This window comes from Mus pahari, chromosome 5 (genome assembly GCF_900095145.1).
Source record: "Mus pahari chromosome 5, PAHARI_EIJ_v1.1, whole genome shotgun sequence".
In the NCBI taxonomy this organism is placed as follows: domain Eukaryota; kingdom Metazoa; phylum Chordata; class Mammalia; order Rodentia; family Muridae; genus Mus; species Mus pahari.
Window position 1 is genome coordinate 74,489,412 of NC_034594.1, and position 6,932 is coordinate 74,496,343.

Sequence of the window (6,932 nt, forward strand, 5' to 3'; positions counted from 1 at the left end):
ATGTGAGTACAATGCCCTATGTAAAGGCTAGGCGAGGGTATCGGATATGTTGAAGCTGAAGTTGCAGGTGACTGGGCACCAGCCAGCTTGAGTACTGGGAACCACTCTAGGATCCACTGGACGAGTAGAACACACTCCAGCTGAAGGACAAGTGACTTTCAGGGAACGAATGAAGTCTCTGACCTCCTATCACAAACCAAAGACATTGCAGATAGAATTCTAGAAAGAAACTAAAACAGAGTGGCTATAGTGGGCTCTGTCTGCTCTGCTCTACAGGAAGGGAGCCTACTGCAGTGCCTACATGGTCTATAAAGTGATTGTCTCTTTGTCACCTCAATGAAGTCACTTTCTTCTAAGTTTCTTTTCGAGATCATCTGACTTGAATTTGGCCTATTTTACTTGTTCTATTTAAGGAGGCCAATTAGCTTTCAGATTCATTTCTGAGTGGAAGATTCTGAATAGCTAAAAATAATGTTTTCCCTTCCTAAGTAATTTCCCATCAGATTTTTGTTTTGTGTATGTGTGAGTCATATCAAGCTACATTATTCTTCTTGCAAATTATCCCCAAATCTTAGTAGCTTAAAACAATAAAGCTTTATTTCCTGGCCACCTGCGTGTCCTTCTTAATCATCAGTGACCGACTGCAGTTTCATCTCAGTTGTCAAGTGATGTAGCTTAATTCCTGAAATGGCAAAGGGACAGTAACATACTGAACTGAGCACTGGATGAAAGGGACTCACCAAGACATTGTGCAAATCACTACAACAGTTTAATGTCGTGCTTTGCTTATGGGTATGGAATTTCATCTTGTTTTGTAATTAATGGTGGTACTTTGTACTATGAATATTTAAAACTCCACTGAAGTTTACCATCTCCAGGGGTGCTTCAGGCTTCTTCTTACTACCTGCCCCTGGTCCTTTATCCCCCAGTTGATAATGATGACCCCTTGAAACAGACCCCCGTGAACAGCCATGTAAGGTAATTATCAGATAAACCACCCACAGACTCTGGTCAGACTACTAAAGTGCTTTCCCTTCTGAAATGCTCTATAAAGATTGAGAGAGATAGCCACTTATTTAGGTATGCAGACACCAAGGTAAGATTGTGAGAGTCACGAATAATCAGAAAAACATTTTACAACCAGGCTTTCAGAATAATCACCAATAGCTGACCCTCAAGAAGCCTATGTAGAAACTGTTCATGGAAAGTTCAAATAATCTACAGGAGAACATAGACAACTTAAAAAACAACAGCAACAATACCTAAAAAAAAAATGAACAGTTTAGCAAAAAGAAGCTGTGATGGACAATGCTAATTATATACCAGATATGGTCTAGATTCACCTGCGGGAGAGCATTTAAGTGAGGTATTAATTTGGCCTATAAGCATGTCTGTGAAAGACTGTCTAGAGCATGTGGCTTGAGGTGGGAAGGTGCACCCACTGTGTTATCCCCTAGTTGCTGGGAAGCAGATCTGTTTAAGAGTGATCTGCATTGGAATGAATGGAGGTGTACCTTTAGGGCAAATCCCCACCCAGTTAAACTTCCAACTTGTGGAAACAAAAGGCCTAAGGAACTTTCTGCACCAAAGAAGCAACAACAAGGGAGTACTCATTGCACTCTCCTTGCTGAAGATCTTTACATTTAATGTAATCGGAGCTCTTAAATCTCGATATTGATTTTTCTTCAGAAAGGTGAGAAAGTGTTTGAGAAATTAATGGTGGATATGTAACTGTATCAGAAATGGAAAACCAGTATCCAGATTCATGGTGCTCATGAATATTAAATGTAAAACTACCTTTACCTGACATAATCAGATTCTCAGGAACCAAAGACAGTTTTTAAATCAGCAAGAATAGAGCAACTTAGCAGCTGAGAAAATGCCCCCCCGACAGAATTGTGGGCAAGGCCACGGTGAAGGTGCCTCTCCCCAGTGAACCAATGAATTTTTATTGGGGTTACTACAGGAGCAGAAGACTCAAAACAGCTGTGTCACCAAAGCACAGCCCAACATGGGTGACAGATGATGAATACAAAATCCCCAGAGCTGTAGCAGCCAGACAGGTTGGGGAATCTCCTTTTGGCATCTGTGCTAATTAATCTCCTCTCCCAGTAGCTGTTTACCATTTCTGTAGCTTTGGGAGGAGTCCAAAAGAATTCTTCAAGTTTTATTCTTTTCACCCTTGTGACCTTTGTTCAGTTCACAGGTCTCTTGAGCCTCCCACTCTTTCCTTGGGGGCATGTTTCATTGTGAAACAATCCACTCTGGACAATTATCAGCAATCATACCACTTAAGCCAATTTGGACTATTAAGAGCATAGGGTAATACATCCAGTCAGTGTTGGTGCCAAAGCTCAGGAACAATGTTTTTAAAGACAAAAGTGACAATTACATTAGCTTTAGGGGTGGGGTTGCATGAGTGAGGGGCTAGAGTAGAAGACTTGTTTCACCCATCTTTTGGCAGTCCTACTATAGCAGTATTTTCCAGACATCTGAATTTTCTTGATTGATGTGGCAGTGTGGGTGGTGCCATCTCAGTCTAGTGGTCTTGGGTGCTTTAAGAAAGCAGGCCAGTAAGCAACAATCCCTCCTGACCTCAGCATCCGTTTCTGCCTCTAGGTTCCTATTCAGTTTGAGTTTATGGCCTGACTTCCTTTTATGATGAAATATGATGTCCAAATGTAGGCCAAGTGAAAGCCACGCCCCAAGTTGCTTATGTTCATGATGTTTCGTCAGAGCAAAAAACACCCTAAGACAATTATCTACATATTTATAGTTAAGTTATAGAGTTTTGTTTTTGTGTTTATTCATTAGTTGGAGTGGAAAGAGAGAAAGGTGAGGAGTGTGTCAGAATATAACTTTGTGGAATAGTTTCTGTCTATCCACCTTTTTTTTTTTTTTTCCAGTTTTTCGAGACAGGGTTTCTCTGTGTAGCCCTGGCTGTTCTGGAACTCACTTTGTAGACCAGGCTGGCCTCGAACTCAGAAATCCACCTGCCTCTGCCTCCCGAGTGCTGGGATTAAAGGCGTGAGCCACCACGCCCAGCCTATCCACCTTTCTATGAGTTCTGGATACTCAACTCAGGTCATCAGGCTCACATAACAAATACTTCACCCACTGAGCCATCTTGCCTTTCCAGTTAAGTTGATTATCAATACTTTTCAGGCATACCGAATGCTGAAAGTAGTCTTTAGTAAACTATCTACATTTAATACTACTATATAATATAAAAATTAAAGTCAGAGTAGATTAAAGACTTAAACATAACACCTAAAGTTTCTAGAAGAAATCTAGGAAACCCTGCTTGCTGATAATGATCTACACAATGGTTTTTGTATTTTGCCTCAAAAACACAGCTAAAGTAAAATAAGGCATTAAACTAAAATGCTCCTATATAGCAAAACCAAATTAAGTAAAGTGGGGGGATAACCTATGGGATGAGTGAAAATATACAGATAAGAAGTCAACTTCTTATCAGTAAAAGTGGGTAAGGAACTCAATAGTAAAACTACATTACTTAAAAACTGGTTGAAAAAAATGGGCAAAAAAATTAATACACATTTCATCAAAAAAGACACACTGACAGCAGATATATGGAGAAAAAAATCTTATCAATCACCAGAGAATAAACACCAAGAAACTTTGGCTATTCTTTTAAAAGGTGAGGTCGTGTAGTGGCTATTCTTGGTTGTCAACTTGACTACATCTGGAATTAACTAGGACCCCAAAATGGAGGACACACCTGTGAGAGATTTTTGCTTAATTTTAACTGGGAGGACTTGCTCTCATCAATAAGCTGATAGATGTATGGGTTCATAATGGGATGGACCTTTAGAGGGAACTTAAAATGAGAGATGTAACTTAGTGGAAGGCATTGGACCACTGGGGATGTGCCCTTGGCAGCTACAGTTTCTACATAGTCCCTCTTTTCTCTTTTGCCTCCTTTTTTTTTTACCCTCTCTTCCTTCCTACCAATTGTTTACTTAAAATTCTCATTTCTGGACATTGCTTTACTGGGGACCAAACTTCTAACACATGAGCTTTTCCAAATTAAAAGCATTATATTCCACTACTATTCAAGGTTCATGCCCACAGTGACTCCAAAAACATTTAGCCCATCTCTAAGTCTTAGGAGCCCCAACAGTCCTCAAGTCTACACCCTGCTCTTATATTTAGGGCACCTCTTATCTGAGAGCTCTTGTAAAGCTTAAAAGACAAGTTATGAACTTCCAGCAATCAGTGATGGGACAGGTAGAATAAAGATCCCTCTTCTACAAAGAGAGACTAATCAAAATGAGGCTGGAATGTAGCTGAGACAGTAGTAAACTCTGTAAAACAGTTTGGGCAGCCTGCCCCTATGCCTGGGTGGCTGGCTGCAGTTCACATGCTCACTCTATTTGCTCCTTTTGTCTTTTCTCAGCAAATGGTCCATGTTCCTAGCACCTAGTTCTTAAGTTCTCTCTTGTACAGAGGCTGCTTTCAAAAGCCTCAAACTCTACTACACATTTTCTGGCCAACCATGGTTTATATGAACCCTTGATGGAACCATCTATGATCCTGCAACATCTGCATTCTGCATGCCTGAAAGAATTATCAAATGATGAAACATATATATTTGACCAGTTTGCAAAGTATCCAGGTATAGAGGAATTTTAATCCAACAATCCAACAACAAGACTTCTTTGATTATATCTAAAAACCTTCTAGGTCTGTATGATCCAGCTGGAATGCAGACACACCCTTAGCACACACCTTTAGTCCCTCTGGCTGGAATGCTTTAGTACACACCTTTAATCCCAAACAAGGACATCTAATTGAGCTAAACAAGAACATCTAATTGTGGGGCAGATAGAGTGATGGGTCAGAGAAAGATTTGACAGAATGAGTCAGAGATAGAATACACCCAACTCTCAGGAGAAAAGCTATTTAAGAGCAGCTCAGAGAGAGAAAGTCAGTTTTGTTTTGTCAATTGAGTTCAGTTTGCCCAAGAGTTGGGAGTTGAGTTGGTTGGGAATGAATACAGTGCAGTGAGTGTTGAGTTCATTCATGAGCTCATGCGGTTCAGTGCAGCTCAGCAGAGGCAGTTATGTCAGAGAATAAGAAGAAGCCAGAAGATTAGTACAAGTTGCCAGAGTTAGTTTGAGACCAAGCATAGAAATTCAGTGGGAATTTAAGAAAAGCCAGATTGAATCAGTCAGCTTGGAGATGAGTTGAGCCAGAACCACTGAGTTGAACCAGCCAGCCAGAGTTCAGAAAGAATTAGAAAGATTGAGCTTATTCAGCAGTAAGCATCCAAGATGACAATTACATCAGGTGAATAAAAGTCCAGACTTGGTTAGACTACAGACGCAGCAGTCCCGAGTGCCTGCATGAGCACTGAGAAACAATTTTGGGTACACATGTAGGGACCCATGGCTCCAGCCCCATATGTGGCAGAGGATGGCCTTATCAGGCATCAATGTGAGGAGAGGCCCTTCGTCCTGTGAAGAATCGATGCTCCAGTGTAGGAGAATGCCAGGGAAGGGAGGCAGGAGTGGGTAGGTGGGTGGAAGAACACCCTCATAGAAGCAGGGAAAGAAGGGATGGGATGGGGGTTGTGGAGGGGAAACTGAGAAAGGGGATAACATTTTAAATGTAAATAAAGAAACTATCCAATAAAAAAAGAATTTAAAAAATTAATTAATTAAAAAAAGAAACAATTTTGCTGAACTTATAAGAAGCCACTCTGATAGTCTCTTCTCAAAGCCATGTCTTTCAAGTGTTTTTATGAGTTTCACCTTCAGTCTACAATGAATAAAGTCTGGCTAATCCATGAACTTCTACAACAGAATCTAGGAAAATAATAAAGAAGCTCAAAGATGGGATTAAAATTTCATAGTCAGAGGAACCTGTCTAATGGTGCTAATTTCCTTAGCAACCCGTTCTTCTGTGCTTATGTATCTTTAAACTTTATCACAGTGTATGAGTTGATGTTCATTAGTGCTACTATAGTTGTATCTAATGCATATGTATATGAAAACATTATATTGAATATGGTAATATTCGTATTTTTGGCAGTCATACATGAATTTTAGTGAACAAATAGAGAAGTAAAAGTAATTCAATAATTCTAGACTCAATAGCAGTTCTTACCAGGAAACAAAGCAGGAGTAGAAACAACTAAAAAGGTATTTCAACTGCTCTTTATTCCAGCAAATCCTGGATGAAATTTATTCACAGGGCTTCTGAATAGATTACTATTTTACAACTCAATAAAACTATTGTTATCTTTAGCACAAGCCAGGCCTGTTAATCCTAGGTACTAAGAAGTCTGAGGCCCTGGAATCATATATTCATGACAAGCCCCGCCATGGTAATATAGTGAGACCTAGCATTAAAAAAAAAAAAAAAAAAAAATTAATTCTTTGTATAAAAACAAACATCTACCTTATCAGTATGCAAACCTATTACTGTTTTTAATAAATGTCAAATTACATTTACACCGAATAAATTTATGTTTTATTGGTAAAAAAACAAAACAAAACAAAAATAGAAGCAAAAAAGAAACAAAATCTAAAGCTTGAAAGTTACTCAGTATAGAATGTTTCCTTAGCATAAACAAGGCCCTACTTTGATTACCAAGTATTGTGACAATAAAAAACAAAATCTAAACCACAGACATAAAAAAAAAAAAACCAAAGCAGCCACATAGCCACAACTTAATAATAATGAACAGATGAATCCTAGCACATACTGAGAATGAGACAAACTAGAACAATAGTGGGTAACAATAATAGTAGCCACATGTGTCTTTGTTAAAGATCTTTACTACATAAATTAAAAAAAAAAAGAAAGAGCCGGGCCTGGTGGCGCAGGCCTTTAATCCCAGCACTCGGGAGGCAGAGGCAGGCAGATTTCTGAGTTCGAGGCCAGCCTGGTCTACCAAGTGAGTA